This window comes from Sarcophilus harrisii, chromosome 4 (assembly GCF_902635505.1).
Source record: "Sarcophilus harrisii chromosome 4, mSarHar1.11, whole genome shotgun sequence".
NCBI classification, from domain to species: domain Eukaryota; kingdom Metazoa; phylum Chordata; class Mammalia; order Dasyuromorphia; family Dasyuridae; genus Sarcophilus; species Sarcophilus harrisii.
In genome coordinates, this window is record NC_045429.1 from 301273190 (window position 1) to 301293200 (window position 20011).

The following is a 20011-nucleotide window of genomic DNA, read 5'->3' on the forward strand; positions in this document are numbered from 1 at the left end:
GATATGAGAAACATTAAAAAAGTCAATTTGATTGTAGAGTGCATGGAGAATAATATATAAGAAGACTAAAAATTTTAGACTACCTTTTGGAGAAAGGTAAGTTAAGTTCAGGATGTGAAGGGCTTCACATGGCAGAGAGCTTATATTTATTTTCAACATAATAGAGATTCATGGGATTTTATTGTCATAGAACAATGACTTTGGCAGCTAAACAGAAGATGAATCAGAGAGAGGAGAGGAGAAGTGAGATAAGGAGACTGTGAGTGTTACAACTAAAAGATGAGTCTGAACTGGGCAGTTGTGAAGAATAGAGGGTGGAATTGAGAAATGTAGAGAAAGATTTGGCAACCAATTTGCTATGAAGAATGAACTTGAATAAAGAGTCAAAGATGACATGGAATGACAAAACTAAGTGATTGGAACAATGGTGTTTATCCCTACAGAAAGTTTGGAAGAGGAGTGAATTTGGAGAGATGGGAAGGTGAGTGGTTTTGGACATATTGACATCTTTTGTTTAGGACATGAAATATTTTTGGAATTTTTTTTCCTTGCTTGGCTCACTTTTAGGAATAATTTTTGAAGGAAAGCAGTATCTGTTTGCAATTCTACATGGCATGATACTCAGTATTTTGAATGACGAAGCCTGCCTCCACCACACTGCCCTAAATTTGAGTAATCTCCAACCCATCCCAGCTCATGATATATGTCTTGCCCACCATTATGTATTCCAACTGTCCCTGGAAAATATTACTTCTCTTCTGGGGTGTAATGCTGCAAATGGAGGCTCAGCAATCAAAGAAGGTAGTTTCCTGGTACACAAACTGCCAGACTACCTACCATGAAGTTCTCAACCTCCCACTTTAGCCACATATCACTAAAGAGCATTTTTATGCAAGAAGTGATATATTTCCCTTCCACTTTAGCATCAGACACATTCACCCTTCCAGATTCCTCCCACTCGACCTTTCTTGTTACTGCTACCCCCATTTTTCTGAAGATTCCCTTTTGCTGAGAGACTAAAGGAATCAGCATCCTTTCACTGTTCATTCATGATATGGTAGGAGTATAGCACTTGTTGCCTTTTCTTTCCTCTTTTCCATTTGTAGAAATGCTTATTTCTATTCTTTCACACAGATGACATTGATTCAATAATAGTTGATCAGATTTGTTGGTAGTGCATAAAATCAATTCTTCTTACTACTTTCTCCTGATTCTATAAATTCTCCTGGTCCATTTAAGCTTCCCTCAAGTCTCTAATGTCTTAGATCTTTTAGCCCTTTAGCCCTTTTAGGTAGTCTTTTTTTTTTTTTCTTTTGCCCCATAAATTTGTCTTTTGTTGTAATTGTAGTTCAGTTGTGTCAAGGCTCTTCATGATCCTGTGGACCTCAGCATGCCAATGCTATCGGCATTATCCAATGCCAAGATATTCTTAGCAAAGACATTGGAATGGTTTGCTATTTCCTTCCTTAACAGAGTTAACACTTTTTTTTTTTTAAGCAACCTATGAATATGAAATAATTAGTCATAACTTTTGTACCTTTATCCCATCAAATTTCCATATTCTATCCCAGTACTTCAACAAAATGATTCCCTATGTCTTTTCCTTTTATTCTGGAATATTCCTTCCCCTCTTCCACCCCCCCCCCCCCCCCCCACACACACACATACTTTTCTATTCTTGATAACCCTCTGATCTCTTTCATTCCCTAAGATTTTCTCCGATCAGTTCTTTATTAGGCCAACCCCCATACACTGACTCTCCTCCTTTCTCTGTTTATCTTCCTTGTTTCTTTTACCCCTTGATGAATCAGCTCTATTCTACAACACATCCTTTACATTTGAATTACTTTCCCTTTTCTCACTACCACCTCTTCATTTAATCCAAACTTCACCCCAACCTTTGATCACTTCCAGCATCTCTTGTCTTTACTCTTATTTAACATACTGCTGGAATTCAGCAAAATGTGCTGACTGGATCCATTATAAATTTTGTTGTACTCTAAGCTGGGCCCTCAATATAAAGAGGTAATCTTTTTATCTTTTTAAATCATTTCAGCACTATTACAGTTTTTCTGGGCCTTTTTATATCTTAAATTTCCCATGACACCTCCTTTCCTTTTTTTTACTGCCCCTCCACCTCAGCTGACAAATTTGTCTTATACTTCACTCAAGAAACTGAAGCCATTATCCAAGAGTTTCTTTTCTCTCTCTCGTGTCACATTTCTTACACATTTCCTTCCATCCTCTCCTTCTTTGTCTTTTTCCTATGAACAGGTGTTAAAACAACTCCCTCTATATGTACCCTTGATTACATGCTATTACATCTTCTTCAGTAAAGTGTCCCCTCTATTATCTTCATGCTCTCCATAATCTTCAATCTCTTCTTTTTCCACTGACTCTGTTGTTATTCTATATGTTTCTACCTCTTCTCAGCTAAATTTTTTGAGAAAGCTATCCACATTTACTGCCTTTGACTTCTATTCCTAATTCCCCCCCTTCATTTTCTCTTCTATCCCCTCTGCCATTTCACTTGGAATTTAATCATTTAACTGAAATTTTTTTCTCCATGATCACCAGTGATCGCTTTATTGTCAAATCTAATGGTCTTTTTCTCAGTTTTTATCCTTTTTTATTTTACTTTGCCACCTTTGACATTGTCAGTTATCTTCTATATATTTTCTGGTTTTTAGTTTTTTGTGGTGCTGCCCTTTCCTATTTCTCCTATCTAGTTGTCTGACCCTTCCTTCTTATTCTCCTTTGTGGCATCTTCATTTAGATCACCCCATCCTAAATGTGTTTATTCTCAAAGGGATGGTCTTGACCCCCGCCTCTCTCTTTTCCCTCTATCCTAACTCATTTGATGTTTTCATCAGCTCCCTTGAGTTTTGTTAGCACCTCTATGCAGTTGATTCTCAAATCAATACATTCAGCCCTGTATTTCTCTCTTGGTTTTCAGTTTCATATTATCAACTGCCTTTTGGATATCCCATACTAGATGATCCCTGGAAATCTCTTACATGGCCAAAAGAGAATTCATTCTCCCCCCTCCTCCAAACATATCTTCCATATTTTTTTTTTATTTCTGTGGAAAGCACCACCATCCTTCCAGTGTCCCAAGCTTAAAACTTTGGTATCATCCTTGGCTCTTCTTTCTCACGCCCCATTTCAAATCTGTTGCTACATCTTGTCATTTCTACCATCATACTGTCTTTTGTATAAATCCTCTTCTTTCTATTCATACAAGTACTAATGACCATCCTGTTTAAGGTTCTCATCACCCTTTGCACAAACTGTTATAGTAGCTTTCTAATTGATGTCTCTACCTCAAATATCTCCCTACTCCAAAACTATCATCCATTCATTTACCAAAGTGGTTGACCAAAGTGAAGGTCTGAGTGTATTATTTCCCCATCTCCTCCATGAGTTTCAGTGGCTCCTTATATCCTTTAGTGTCCAATATAAATTCCTCTGGTGGTCTTTTAAAACCTTTCACAACCTTCTTATCTTTTCAGTCCTATAACTGACTTGCCTGCCACATAATATGCCATCAGGAACACTTTCCTTTTTACTCTTCCTCCCAAACAATGTTCTATCTCCCAACATGAGAATTTTTTTAAAAATAGCTTTCCCCTATGCCTGGCATGCTTTCCTTCGGCTTTCCTTGATTATTTCAAGACTCGGCTCAAATCTCATTTTCATTTTAATTTAATTTTAATGTTTGGTTGAGGTTTATGGTTCCTTTAGTGGAAATGAGATGATAAATTAATTGGCTTAGTCAGACACCATGGATTTTTATTTCTATATATTTTCATTATTTTTCATTTAGCTATGTCCAAAATGAGGGAGCTAACAATTTTGCTGTGTTATACTGATCAGACAGAATCTGGAGTATTGTGGTCATTTTCTGGAACAATAAGTTGGAGCATAGAATCATAAATAGACTATAGAAATAGGCCATCACTTTCATTTTTTGTATAAGGAAACTGAGATCAAGAGACATTAAGTGTCTTGTCCAAGATCGCGTAGTAATAGCATAAGTGATATTTTTAAAGCTCTTTCTACTATATCACAGTGCTTTAAATATATCGGGTAAAGGTATAGAAGTATGTATTCCTGAAATCAAGTCATGTGAAGAATGAGTTGAAAGACAAGGGATGTTCACCCTAAATAATAAAAGTAGATTTTAACTGTTTTCAGATGTGTGAAGAAATGTCCTTTGGAAAATAAAACAAAACTTATTCATGTGGCTCCAGAGACTCCAGGACAATTTCATGGAAAGAACATGTTTATGAATTTGGATCATTATAAAGAAAATCTTAGCAATTTTAACTGTCCAAAACATAGTGTCTTGTGAGGAAGTGAACTTCCCTTCACTGGAAATATTGAAGTAGAGTTACACAAACACTTAAAAATGATATAAATGTGATTTATGCTTTCAGGTATGGTTTGTTTGGCCTAAATAACATCTATGATCTCTTTATTTATGGAATGCTAATGTTTTCTCATGTTTACAACATTTATGTAATTCCCTTTACCTAATACCCCATATGCCCTTTAAAACATTGCTTATAAAGATGACCAAAATAGCATCATTATCTCGGAGTCAATGTACAGTGTGTCTGATAGTGGATGATCAGACCCATATAAACTGAACTCAGAAGGCTCTGTCATAAGACAGGCACAAAAACCCTTCTGGACATTTGTGTTGAGAGATGTTTCTAAATTTGTGCATCTCCTTTTTCTTTTGAGCTATTGAAATTCTTCTTTGCTTATAAAGCACATCATCTTCTTAGATGCAACCACACTCTGCTGAACAGTCCTGTGTCAGTGTCTCCTGTGTCTCCCAATCAATACCAGAGTTCTTCAAAGAGAGCTTGAGAATGTCCCTGTATCACTTCTGACTTCTCTATAAACATTTGCCGTCTGGAAATTCTGAGTATTTATCTTTTAGGCAAATGTATGTTTGGTTTGAACATCATGACCTAACCATTATAGTTGCATTCTCAACAATAGAGTTGAAATGGTTAGCAGTGCAGCTTCAGTCTCTGGTACCTTCTCTTGCCAGATGATCATCAGAATCTTCCTAAGACAATTCAGATCAAAGTGATTCAGTTTTCTGACATAGCACTTGTATACCATCCAGGTTTCACAGGCATTCAACAATGAAGTAAAGAATATGGCTCTGTAAATTTTCAGTTTGGTCAACAGCTTAATATACTTCTTTTCTTTAGAGCCTCCCAAACACTAAGTTAGCTCTGGCAATGCATGCATTAACCTCCTCATCACATACATCTCTGAAAAGTACACTGCCAAGTAAATGAACTTATCCACAACACTGAAAATTTCTCCATTTGCTGTAACCTATGGTTCCACACACAAAAGTGAGGTCCCAGCCAGAGGATAATCTGTTTTCTTGGTGTTATCAGGCCAAAGTTAGCACAGGCAGCAGATCTATACTTTATTGAATCTCAGCCTCAGATGCATTGAGTGCACAGTCATCTGCAAACAACGTTATATACCACCTTTCCCTCCACTGTAGCCTTTTCAAATTAAATAATTTGACATCACTGCAATAGCTGACTTTGATGCCATTTTTGTCCTCATTGAAGGCATCTGATAACATTCCTGAAAATATTATGTTAAAAAGTATGGGTTCAAGCACACATCCCTGTTTCACTCCCTTAGTCACTGTGAAAGGGTGAGAACATTGTCCAGACCCATGCAAGCATGCCACCATGGAACTAGTATACAATTCTGATAAACTTTTCTACACAACCAAATTTTGCCATCATCTTCCACAAGCCCTCTCGACTAACAGTACCAAAGGCCATGGTCAGATCAACAAATATTGTATACAGACCGCTGTTCTGCTCTTAGTATTTTTTCTGGAGTTGTTGGGCAGCAAACAACATATTGACCGTTTTTCAGCCCTTCCTGAAGCCACATTGGTTCTTGAGTATATGACTATCTTCTAGGTAAAGAATCAACCAAGTGAAGAGAAGTCTAGCTAGAATCTTGCCAGCAGTGACTAAGTAAGAAACACCACTCCACTCTCTGCCCTCATAATTGTCATAGGACAAGCTCTTTCCTTATCTTTTATAGAGATGGACTGTGGAGACATCCTTAATTTCCTGGGGGATAACCTCTCCAGAGATTTCAGCTAGCTTTTATATTATCAGCTCTATCTTGTAAATATGTCAACCAGAATGAAATCGATATCGGGCATTTTACCACATGAAAAGAACTTAATGGCATTCAAAACCTCTTCTTCAGTTGGAAGTTCAACTAGAAAGGAATTGACTTCAACCTAAGGTATATGGTCTGTAACTTCAGCATTATCTGATGACAATCTATTGTGCCTTTATCTCACCAGTCCAGTATCACATCCTTGTCAGTGACAAGTGTCAAGTGTCACTCACTATGACAAACCAAACATACATTTGCCTAAAAGATAAATACTGAGAATTTCCAGAAGGCAAATGTTCATAGAGAAGTCAGAAGTGATACAGGGAGATTCTCAAGTTCTCTCTGAAGAAACAGCTTTTGTGACATCATAGAAATACTTAAGACTGAATTCTCATCTGCCTTTGTAATTAAGCCAAGAATCCTGCTTTTCTCTAAGCTTCACTTGCACTTTACTTTTGATTCTTAGAAACAGACAAACTCTTCTGCTTGATAAGCCCTGAGATTAATAGCTTCTGAATTTTCCTATCATTTTCATCAGACCAATCCTGAAGTTTGTAAGTGTTCTTTCCCCAATAAGTAAAATTTGATGTTGTTCATCAGATCTCTGAAATCTGCCAATTCGTTTTTCTGTTCCACTATTAGCAATCATGTATTGGCTTAGCTTTTCTCCCAACTCAGGAATAAACTGTTTGCATATAGAGAAGTACTCTAATCTATTGACATTAAATTTTCTCGTAGTTGTCTTACCTGCCACTTTTGTTGAATATGAATATTTAGCTTAGAGAGGATAAGTCTATGATTGGTCTAGCATTCTGTACCACACATCACCTTCATCACCCCACTTAACCTCTCTGTCAGTCTCTTCTCACAATGACATAAATCTGTTAAACACCAATGTTTGCTACTAAGATGCATCCACAAAGTTTTGTGGCATTTAGATAAAGAGAAGACTATGTTGGTTATAAGAAGGCCATGAAGTCCACAAGTAAGTGCCTATTACTGTTACAGTTTGTAACTCCCTACCCTTCCCAAAGACTCCCCGCCATATCTAATAATCTGTCTACTCTGGCATTAAAATCACCCCAATTTACAGGCTTGTCCTCCTTAAGCATATTGATAATGATGGTTTCCAGGTCTTCATAAAAAAATTTTTTTAATTACATCCTGGCTCATCATGGTGGCTTATGCACTAAGGATATAATGACATAACAGTTTCCTGCAAGTAGAAATTGCATTGTCATGATTCTGTCATTCACTTCTTTGGGGAGGCACAAGCTTATTGATTAGATTAGACTTGGTTGTGAAAACTACACCATCTTCATAGTACTCTTAATGCATCTACTCCAAAAGAATGTATATCCCACTCTGATTTTGATAAGCTGGTATTCATGTTCCAGCCTTGTTTCATTCAGAGTTGCCATTTGTATGTGATACCTTCTGTATTCTCTTACAACAAGAGCTATTTCTCTTTAAGTGTGTTGGATACGATAAGTTTAGAGCTAGATAGGACTTAAGAATTCCATTAAAACCTCCGATCTTGATTTTAAATAGGTTTAAAGTAGGCCTTCTTGTTTCTTTAAGGAAAAACTGTCCAAGTCTAGAGGACCACTTAGAGTATATATAGTATAGTAGATAGAGTATTGAGCCTGGAATCAGGAAGACCTGAATTTAATCTGGCCTCAGACATTCAGACACCCTGGGCAAATGTGACCACTTAACCCCATTTGCCTTAGTTTCCTCATTTGTAAAATGAGCCTGAGAAGGAAGTGGCAAACCACTCGAGTCTCTTTGCTGAGAAAACCCCAAAATAGGTCACAAAGACAGAATTGAAAAACGTCTAAACAACTATCATCTGGTTCCAGCCATCCCTCCAAGCTTCTCTCCCACTTGCCTGTACAGGCTCTCCTCTTGCCACATTTTCCACTAACTGTTACATATACATTCCTATTTCCATGCCTTTTCTTATGCTCTCAGCATTTAGACTGCTTTCCCTGCAATCTGCCTTCTTTTAACTGAAAACCTACTTATTCTTCAGAGAAAAGTAAATTGTTAGCTCTCCTTTATGGAAACATTTTTTAATCATCCCAGTCAGAAGTGATCTGTACCAGCTAAAATAGTGAATTGAAAGGTCATAAAGGAGATCAGCTACTCCACTTATATTTTAGCAAAGATCTAAAAAAGACACCAGATTGAATATCAAGAAATTCAAAAAGAAAAAGTGACCAGCCTCTGTATCTGCCCAGGACCACATACACAAGTTTATGAGCTGTCAGAGAAGGATTCTGCCAAGAAAGTCAGATAAAGATCAACTATATAAAAAGGAGTTCCTGAAACCTACTATGTTCTGTCTGGATGTACTCTATGCACATTAGACATGACCTGGGATGCTTGGAATGGGGGGAAATGATTCAATATTAAGCTTATTTAGCATTCTGTACTTAAATGTGAAAGTGTATAAGCCTCAGAAACTGGAGGAGAAAACCAAATAGGGTCTGATCATTCCATGCAAGAAGCTTAACTCTACCACATAATCCCGAGAGACTCTTAAAAAGAGAAAACACAACACAAAGCAGAAATACTGTGTTTTTGCGGATGCCCAAATGATAAATTCAGAAGAGCATAACTGTAACAACTAAAAGCAGAATCTCAGAGGGAAAAAAATAGTTTCATACTACAAGAACCTAAAATGAGGTTAAAAATGAAGTAAGAGTTCTAGGTGAAAAAGAATAGGCAAATAAATAGCTTAGAACAGAAGGTCGAACACTTACCCAAGTAGCACATTTCCTTAAAAGAGCAAAAATAAATAAGTAAAGAAGATGACAAGAAGTACTGTTGTTGTCTCTTCTTAGTTTTCTTTTTTCTTTTCTTTTCATGAAGCAATTGGGGTTAAGTGACTTGTCCAGGATCACACAGATAGGAAGTGTTAAGTAGTTGAGGCTGGATTTGAATTCAGGTCTTCCTGAGAATCATTGCTCTATCCATTGCACCTTCTAACTGCCTCTCCTCCTTCATTTTTAAAGAAGATCAATGGCATTACAATGCTGGGGTAAAATAATAGATGATAGGTAATTTCTTAACTTGTGCATGAATTGGGTTTAATTGAGGCAGAATAGTGCAAAGTCATCAGCTTTACTGTCTTCCAGAGTCAGTGTCCAGTGGCAGTCCAAAATGTAATGGATGGTCAACTTGATATCTACAGTGTCTGACCACGCAGTACCTGTTTTAGCCCCTTCATGGTCATTGGAACAAATTGTTCTCATCTACTATTCCATTGAGGGAAGTCTTGTAGGAGACAATAAATATTAGGGAAAAAATCAAAAGATTAAGGGAAAAAAATAAAAGAAAATGTAATTTGCCATCAAAACATCAAAAAATGGTATAAGTAAAGTTTAAGAATCAGTCTTTATAGAACTTAAGAAAAAATACAGCTTTCTGGTGATTGGTGAATGGGAATAGAAAAGGAAAGAGAAAAGAAGGAGAGAAGGAGGGAAGAGAAATTGTTTCTTAGCTGTTAATGTCAATTTTGCAAAAGTTGATCATGTGCTAAAGCATTAGAATCCTTAAACAAATGCAGAAAAGTAGAAATGTTAAACATTGTATGCTGATTACAGTGCAGCAAACAGATTAATTAGTAAACATTATTTGATTTTTTTTTAAAAAAATTCTGAACTTAATAAGTAGCAAATAAAACAGGACTTTTCTATATATGTAATAAGATTTTGAAAAGGATTGAATATAAAATTTTTGTTCTCTCTTACCAATATAGTTTTTCTTTTTAAATATTTATTACTTAAATACATAACTTTCGTTTATTTGAAGCTATTTATTTTCAGAACATATGCATAGTTTTCAACATTCACTCTTGAAAACCTCGTGTTTCAAATTGTTTTTCCCTTCTTTTCCCCCAACCTCTCCCCTAGACAGCAAGGAATCCAATACATGTTAAACATGTGCAGTTCTTCTGTACATATTTCCACAGTTATCATGCTGCACAAGAAAAATCAGATATAAAAGAAAAAAAATGAAAAAGATAGCAAAATGCAAGTAAATAGCAACAAAAAGAGTGAAAATGCTATGTTGTGATCCACACTCAGTTCCCACAGTCCTTTCTTTGGGTACAGATGGCTCTCTCCATCACAAGATCATTGGAACTGGCTTGAATCACCTTATTGTTGAAAAGAGCCACGTCTGTCAGAATTGATCATTATATAATTTTGTTGCTGGGTACTGTGTTCTCTTGCTTCTATTTACTTCATATAACATCACTTCAAATAAGTCTCTCCAGGCCTTTCTGAAATTATCCTGCTGATCATTTCTTATAAAACAGTAATATTCCATAACCTTCATATACTATTCTCCAACTGATGAGCATCCACTCAGTTTCCAGTTATTTGCCACTACAAAAAGAGCTACTACAAACATTATTGCACATCTGGGTCCTTATCCCTCTTTTATGATCTTTTTGGGATACAGGCCCAGTAGAAACACTGCAGGATCAAAGGGTATGCACAGTTTTGTAGCCCTTTGGGCATACTTCCAAATTGCTTTCCAAAATGATTGGATCAGTTCACAGCTCCACCAACAATATGTTTAGCGTCTCAATTTTCCCACATCCCCTCCAACGTTTATCATTATCTTTTCCTATCATCTTAGTCAATCTGAGAAGTATGTAGTGGTATCTCAGGATTATTTTAATTTGCATTTCTCTGATCACTAGTGATTTAGATTTTTTTTTTCATATGATTGGGAATGGTTTTAATTTCTCCACCTGAACATTGTCAATCAAACATGAAACTTTTCATAACTTCTCTATTTGTCTGTTTTTTCTTTCTAGTCTTCCTTCTCTTCCTTTCTCATACTAAAAATATCTAAGGCAAAAAATATTTGTGAAGCTCATACTGTACTATGATAATTAATGAGGAAACAAGTACAAGCAAAAGGCAGTTCTTGACATGGGGGAAACTACACATAAAGTAGGGCTGAAGAGAGATTTGGAGGAAATGTAACTGCATGGGGGAATTGTTTCAGAGTCCAGAAAGAAAAAGCAGAACAAGGTGAAGAATGAAGGTTTACTGGCCTAAGTCTTTCTCCCACATGGAAGCCCCAAGAGGAGGAATTCACCAATTTAAACATGGGGCTGGCTTGGCAAAGGTTTTTCTCAGCGGAAGAAAGCCACAGTGATGAAATAGATATTCCAGGTGTGGAACATCCAAGTGCTGAGGGAAGTTCCAGAATGAGATGACAACTGATGCATGCTGTTGAAGTTCATTAAATAATAACAAGAATTAAGAGGGGAATGAAAGTTGAGCAGTCTAGAATTTTTTCCCAAATAGAGACCCCAAAAGGAATTTACTAATGAGGGAAAGATGGGAAGCAGCATAGTGGGGGAAGATATTCCAAGGTAAGGAAAGTTCCAGGGTAAAATGGCAGGTGAGGCAAAATGACAGTTTCTGGAAACTCAGAAACAAAGCCAGAAAGGATATGCTTGATGGTCTTTCTCCTCTTCTTCTTCCATCCTCCTGCTCTGCCCCACCCCCTTTGGAAAAAAAAAGAAAAAAACAAAGCCTGTACAACAAAGTATGTAGTCAAGAAGAAAAAATTCCTGCGTTGTCCATTTATGAAAATATATCATATTCTGCTTCTTGGGCCTATAATCTTTTTTACTAGGTGGATAGTATGGTTCATCATCAGTCTTTTGGAATCATTGTATTAATCAGAGTTCTCATCTTTGAAATTCTTATTCTCCACAGTGATTTAGTCATTGTATAACGTTTTTCCCAGTTCTGCTTATTTCACCATGTGTGCATTAGTTCATAGAAGTCTCCTCAGGATTCTCTGGAAACATTCTTTTGTCATCTATAGTACAATAATATTCCATTATATTAATATATATTAATATATCATAATTTGTTTACCCATTCCATAGTTGATGGAATTTGGGGGGCAGGCAGGTGACACAGTGGATATAATTCTGAGCCTAGAGTCAGGAAAACTCATCTTCTTGAGTTCAAATCCTCCCCTAGACTTTTACTAGCTGTGTGATCCTGGGTAAGTCACTTAACCCTATTTGCCTCCATTTTCTCATCTCTAAAATGACCTAGAGAAGGAAATGATAAATCATTCTAGTATCTTTTCCAAGAAAATTCCAAATGGGATCAAGAAAAATCAGACACAACTAACTGAACAATAAAAATGTCTTTGGAATGTGAATTCAGGAGTCATTATTGGATCAGAGTATTTATATAGTTTAGTGATTTTTTTTGAACGTGGCTCCAGTTTCCTTCTAGAAATCTAGTTTTCTCAATGTATCTGAATTAAAGGCATTTAAAGAAAGTATTTAAATTTTGACAGAGATGGAAATAATTAGATCCTAAATAAAAAAACCAAATCATAGAAACAATAAATAATCAAAAAAAAGGTTGCACTAAAGAGTTTCATCAACAAAAAAGAAATGTCATTGCTCATGCAATTAAAAACTAATAATCAAAAAAAAGGTTGCACTAAAGATTTTCATCAACAAAAAAGAAACAAGTCACTGCTCATGCAATTAAAAACTAAAAAAAAATAAATCAAAAATCCAGCACAATAGCAATGTTGAAAATAAGAGGAAAAAATGAAAACGGAAAACTCATTTAGTTGATTAAAAACCAATAAAGCAGAACAACCATTAGCTAATATTATTTGAAAAAGGAAAATCAAATTATCATACTCAAAGATGAAAAAGGAGAATTAATAACAGAAAGAAAAATAATAATAAAGTAATTTGAATAACCCCACCTCAAAAAAAAAGAAGTCCCTGAGAGAATGGGGGCAGAGGAGTTGGGAGGGAGGGACCAAGATCAGATAGATAAAAAAGAGAATTCTATCAGATGTACAAAGAATAATTGATTTCATTATCATATACCTTTTTTTCCCCCCAAAATAGGAAAAAGAAGCAATTTGAAAATTCTTTTTAAACATTAGAAACCATGAGAATGAAATTTTGCTTTTATCTGTCTATCTAACAACAAGAGCATGTATTATCTGTAATAAAGAAATGCTGTAATTCTTTCAAATATGGTCAGACTAAAGTAACAATGGCCATTATCACCTCTGTTTTATATATTTCTCAAAATGCTAAAATAGCAACAAGAAGAAATATAAACTGAGAATAAGTTAAGTAAAGAAGAAAATAGTCACATCATTTTGACAGTTTGAAACCATAGTGATTTAAAGTATTTGAAACAATTTATGATTTAATTAAGGTAATAAGTTTTTCAATCTGTATATTGCCAACAACAAAAACCAAGAAGTAACTAAAAAGAAATCCCATTTGGAAAAATTGCAGAATGTATAAAGTATTTGGAAGTTTGCTTATGAAAACACCCAGAAGAGTCATGTAAATACTACTACAAATTACTTTTTACAGAAATAAAGCCAAACAAGTATTTGGAAGCATTAATTTTTCATAGTTGGGCTGTACCTATACTTCACAGAGCTGCCAAATCAATATTTCTAAAACTCCAGTCACTCCTTTGTTTAGTTTTTAAAGCCTTTCAGTCTGGCTTCAACCTAGTTTTGTTTTGTTTTGTTTTGTTTTTCATAAACTCTGTATTCTAACCACAGTGGCTGTGGTTATCTTTGTGTTATCTATATACAATGTTCTATATTCATTCTCCATAACTTTTTACAGCTATTCCCTATTTGAGAGGCAACTACTTGTAGAGTGGTGGATCTGTACTCAGGAATACCCGAGTTTAAATCCAACCTCAGACAGGTAATAACTGTGTGACCTTGGGCAAGTCACTTAACTTCTGTTTGTCTTAGTTTCTTCAACTGTAAAATAGGAATGATAGCTTCTACATTATAGGTCATTGTTATGAGGATCAAATAAAATAATAGTTATAGAAGGTGCCTAGCACAATGTCTGGTGCATGGTAGTTGCAATACAAATACTTGTTATTCCTTAACTACTTTCCTACTTTCATATCTATAAAACACCCTCTTCTCATTTACACATTCTATATTGTAGGGTGCCTACATTTTAGAATCCCTAACTTCTGGAAAACTCAGCTCAAGTATTAATTCCTACACAAGACTATTCTGATCTGCCAAATACTAGTGTGCTTTTCCTGAAAACTATGAAAAGCTTATCTAACTATCTTAAACCTACACCTAAGGTTAAGTTCCTTTGAAAAGCGGTCCTTTAACTGAGAAAGGGTTTAGTACTGTTTATTGATTTAATGATTTCTAGGAATGAGCTACTTAAAAACATTTGAAACAAGTGCATTTTACTCATTTACTTAGACAATGTCAGTGTTTATTAGCATTAAGTGCATGGTACAGTGCTAAGTCATGGATGTATTGTTTAGACAAGGATTACTTAACTTTAAACTTATAAAATAAGCACGTTAGTTTTTAAATTTTCATTCTAATTGTTCCTCAGAGAATGTTCAAAGAAAAATATAATTATAATTAATTCTACCCATTTTAGATGTGGATTTCTAAGTCTTTTGAATACTATTACAATCAAACATTAAAAGCTTTCCTTTGAGAAATTTAGATTGAAGATTATCTTTAAGCTCTTTCTATTATTATACTTCTACTTCAAAATAAGAAGTATTTTCAGCTTCAATATCTTTGACATTATTTATACAATTTTATACAAATCAACTACAGACAATTCTTGCTTAATCTGCTAAAGAGTCAGTAGTACAGACAAGACTCCAGGCACTGAAAGGAGGTGGGGGATAATAGGAGGAAGCCATGTGGAGCCCCATGAAGGAAGAGAGGTCTGCAGAACTTCAGTCTTCAGCTTCACTCTCTCTTCCAGGGTCATTGAAATCCAGTAGCAAGATAAAAGTCAAGATTGCTGAACACTTAGTCACTTTTAAGATAGCTGTTTTTGAAGACAATTTGAATTATCCAAAAATAGTGCCTATGTAATCATTCATATGGGAAGTTTTCATTTTTCGGATTACTTTCTTTATCTTTTAGAACTTTTCATTTTTTAAAAGTAGATGTATTGAAATTTGACTCTTTAAATTAGCATCTCTTACTGTTTTTGTTCAAATTATGCTTGTGTCATCCCCAAGGATAATGTTATAAAAAAAGATAATGTCTAAGGATTATAGTGTATGCTTATATATTTTTTTCTCTTTCTCATAATATGACTAAGATTGTTGGAAGATAGCTATTGACAAACGTCCTAGAGAAGAAAATACATGGACTGAGCTGGGTAAAAAGTCAGATATGTAACTAAAGGAAGAAGCAGGATTCTCCTATTAGACTGGCATTTTAAAGAGCGATGTCATACATCATGTAATATATCATTTGTCTGTCATTTTAGGCTGCTATTAAATTTTGTGGAGAACTTTGAATTGTTATAAAAATCATTTTGTAAACTGCCATTTCAAAATTCTGACCTGGAATCCATTAGGAGTCTTTAGCCCTTTTTTCATCCCTGACTTCTCATTTGTATTCCCCTTATATAGGGGATCTACATCAAAGATTGGTGAATAAATAAAGAAAGAGGAGAAAGTTTAAGAAAATTATATTAATGGCAGCAATAATATATAAATAATTCAGGAATGTAATGCCATTTACTTCCATGCAAAGATTCTATTCAAATACAGTAATTAGTATCCTTAAATATAGTTTTCAGAAAAATATTAATACAGTTTAATAGTTTCTAATCATATTTAAATAGTTTGTTTTGGATTTAACATATTTATCTTGAAAATGAAAAAAAAAAAAAAGACATCTTTGAATTTTGTTTACCCTAATCTATAGGGTTAAGAATGAGACCTGGGATTTCATTCATATAGAGTGAGGAAACTCCCTCTACCCGTGCCAATAGGTACCTTCTTTGCAATTTATAATATTAGAAAATTGCCTAAAGCATTAAGAGGTTTAGTTAATTTGTCCAGAGTCACACAACCATTATATGTCAGAGGTAGGACTTGAACCCAAGTTTTTCTAACTTCAGTGTCTTCTTTATGTCAACTACCTCAAAACCTACCATAATAGTTTGATTAGTTAAGAGTATTGTTTAAATATTCAGTAAAATACTTATCAGAAAAGAAAGTTATTGAAGATACTTGATGCATATCAGTGGTGGGATTTGAATCAAGTCATCAACTATAGGGTTAGTGCTTCTCCTTGTACTCTGCTGACTTCTTGCTACTCTCTCCCATACTTTGACCACTATTTACTAAATCCAGCCTTTCCAGCCTAATAGGATCATAGAGTTAGAGCTAGAAGAAGCTCTTGTGGTTATTTAATCCAATCCCCTTATTTTATATATTTAAAAACTGAAACCCAGAGAAGTTAAGGGATTTGCCCCTATACCTATAGATTGTAAATAATAGCTGGAATTCAAATTCACTTGCTAGAATTTGAATGTTAGGCCATCTGGTGGCCATCCAATCCAACCCATACCTGAAAAGAATCCCCACGGTAACATTCCTAAAAAGTAGTCATCCAGCCTCTGCTGAAAGACTTAACAAAGAGAATCTCAGCAGTTCCTCGGATAACTCATTTTACTCTAACAGAACTTATTAGATGTTAGGAAGCTTGTTTCTGGTTTGGGGTTGGTTTTGTTTTTTCTTACAGGTAACCAGGAGTATCAGATTCCATAGAAATCAAGGAAGAAAGAAACTGAGAAGAGATAGTAATAGATCTTTGTGAGAGAGGTTTTATTACTTCTGGAGGGGAAACTAGCTTGTAAGATAGGAATGAGTAAGAAAAGATAAAGGCAAATGAATGTAGAAATCTTTGTGAGAGTCTTCTATCAATTGACATTTATTAAGTGCCTTTATTGTACTCTGCTACATGCTTTGATTAGGAAGACAAAAAAGAAACATTTCCTTAATGCTTTTTATCAGGAGAGACAACATTTAAAGGTTTCCTACAAAAGATGATGCTTCATTTGGTCTTTGAGACCAGGGAAAAAAGAGTGCATTTCCTAGGATAGGAGATAGTCTGTTCAAATATCTAGAAATAGGAAGTGGAGTATTGTTTGTGAGGAACAGTGAGGACAGTCTGAACCATGGAGATGGTGAAAGGGAATAATGTAGGAAATCTGCAAAACTATGTTAGATTGGAGCCAGATTGTAAAAGGCTTTGATGGTTGTAATCTTTAATTTTTTTTTTAATAGGACATAGGGAAAGTCAGAAGAGATATAGATTTTATGGAAAAGAGTTCTATTTTGGACATGAAATAAGGAAAGATGTGGAAGACTTATCAGGTGGCTGAAAGAATTGTGTCTGTATCTGTGTGTGTGTTTAAGATGGCAAAAAGTAACATTCCTGCTAGACTTTTGAAGCCTTCTATATTCTGATTCTAGTCTACCTATCTAACCTTTCTGCTCCTAAAAATACTTATTAGATTCAAATAAATAATCTCTTCACTGTTGCAGGACCAGTGCCATAATTATTCTTTCTTTCACTTTTACCCCAAACTATAATTCTTTCTCCCCTTTTCCCAGTCTTCACACCTATATATTGCTTGTCATTTTTACTGAATTAGTCTCATCACTATAGCTTGTATTTTTAAATGCTGTCATTTAGTTCTTAAATTTCATAGCACCCATAGCAGGTACTAGATAAATACTTGTTTAAATAAGGAAAGGCAAGTTTCTCTCGACTGCATCAACAAGTTTTCCTTACTAAGCCATAGATTGGATCCTAAGGAATACAGAGTAATTTGAGTAGATAAGAGCCAAAAGCAAAATTATAAAATAACATTTACTTAATGTCTTTTGATGATCTTATAAGATCTCCACTGAACTGTGGAATTTGGAACTTGACACCTGAGTTTGAGATCCCAGATCTGTCACTCACTGCATACTCATGTTACACTTATACTCTTTATATCTCTGGAGTTCAAACTCATCATGTCAAAATAGAACTCAGTGTCTTTCTTCCAACAACCATACTTCCCCCACTAAACTTCTCTGTTTCTGATAAGAGCACTACCATTTTCCAGATTTATAACCTTTGTGAGGCAGTTAGGTGGCACATTGGGTCTGTAGTCAGGAAAATCTGATTCACATCTAGCCTTAGACATTTAACCTTCTATATGACTCTGGGCAAGTTACTTAACCTCTGCCTCAGTTTCCTCAATTTTAGAGTAGAGATAATATAGTAGCTACCTCCCAAGATTTTTGTGAGGATAAAACAGGATATTTGTCAAAGTCTTACCAAAGTAAGCGACTCTTAGTAAACACTCGTTGAATGTTTCCTTCCTTCCACACCATGTAATCAGTTAGTTGCTAACTTTTGCCACCTATACCTCCCACAACATCTCTGACATCTATTCATTCCTTTCCTATAGCCACCATCTAAGTTCTGCCCCTTACACATCTCCACTGAACTATTGCAGTGGCCTCCTCATTAGTCTCCCTGTTTCATGTCTCCTCATTGCTCCATCCTCCACTCACTCCATCACTGCCAAAGTGATTTTCCTTAGCCATAGTTTTGCCACTCCCCCTACTAAATACATTCCACTAGCTTGCTATTTAGAGTAAAATATAAACCTTATTATTATCATTCAAAGCCGTTTTACAAATTGGCCCCAACTTATCCTTTCAGCTTCATTATACACTTATATTATACATTATACCCTTTATGTAGGCTGTGGTCTAGCCCAGCTGACCCTTTCTCTGATCCTCAGTTTCTTTGTACAACTCTCCTGTCATGTTCCTAGCACAGTTGTCTATCATGCTTGGGCTGGACTATGTAGAATCTCTCACTTCCTTTAAAACCCATTTCAGGCACCACATTCTAATACAAATCTTTTCTGATTTCCTATCCCACTCAAATGCTAGTGAATTCCATGCCTTGTACGTAAATAATTGTATTTATTTTGTTTTACTTTATTTATCCTTATATATCTGTATGTGTCATTTGATTGATTATAAGCTTCTTGAGAACAGGGACTGTTTCTGTGAGTGTGTGTGCGTGTGTATGTGTGCATGAATGTGTGGTTGTATCCGTCGTGCCTAGCACAGTGCCTGGCACATAACGGGTGCTTAATAAATATTTGTTGAGTAATAGATCTGTAAAATGAAAGGGTTAGATCTTCTGATGTCCCTTCTAAAAATCTGTGATCCTAAAGTCTGCATAACTAATGTGGACTCAATTCTATTTTGTAAAGAAGTAGAGCTTCTTAGAAAAAAATGACTAAATTAGCCATTACAGTTTGTTACCACTTTACAATCTGTTCATTTAATATATTGTTATATTTTAAATTGGTCTTCCAGAACTGGAAGTGTTCTCTAAACTTTATTTTACACATTGCAGGTCAACAGATGAATTCGTATTCAGGTCAAATTATTTTAATGTGAATTTCAAGGTACTGTCCAGAAAGTTGCACTGAAATTTTGTGTCAGCTATTGCTTGAAGTAGGTAAGCCATCAGCTAGAACTTGGACATCTTTCAGTTGTACAAAAATTTATATTTATTGTAAATTGAATTTGAAACATGGTATTATTATTATTACATTTTCAAGTTGATCATGTAAAATAGTTACACTTTTATATCTGATTTTTCTAGCTGTTGAAGCTTATGATTTAAGACAGTAAAGAATGGATTAACCAAACAAGGGACAGATGATGGGCTTATCCCTAAGAAACTGGAAGTAGACTATTGCTAGTGAGATGAATGAAATTCGGAGTTGTCATGTGACCAGAAAGGATTATCTCTTGAAGCTATTTTTTGTTTATGGATCCTCCTTATCTAGGTTTTGGTGTGCTTAAAGGGCACAAACTATTAGTTGCATAGTATCATTGGAATGATATTCTTTAGAAAAAAATCTTAGTTCTAAAGTGATCTAATAACCTTA

General features: G+C 35.1%; 1 protein-coding gene across 6 annotated transcripts in view; it reads left to right on the plus strand.

Moving 5' to 3' along the window:
• TNRC6C (trinucleotide repeat containing adaptor 6C) overlaps positions 1-20011 on the plus strand; it is a 161059-nt gene that overhangs the window by 29316 nt on the left and 111732 nt on the right. The window contains exons 1-2 of one of the 6 annotated variants that reach the window (XM_031965563.1): positions 13920-13942; positions 19471-19575. The exons of the other annotated variants lie outside the window; for them this stretch is intronic. The gene's annotated coding sequence lies outside the window, so the exon portion shown is untranslated. Of the gene's footprint in view, positions 1-13919; positions 13943-19470; positions 19576-20011 lie in introns of those variants that run through there. 6 annotated transcript variants of the gene reach the window in all.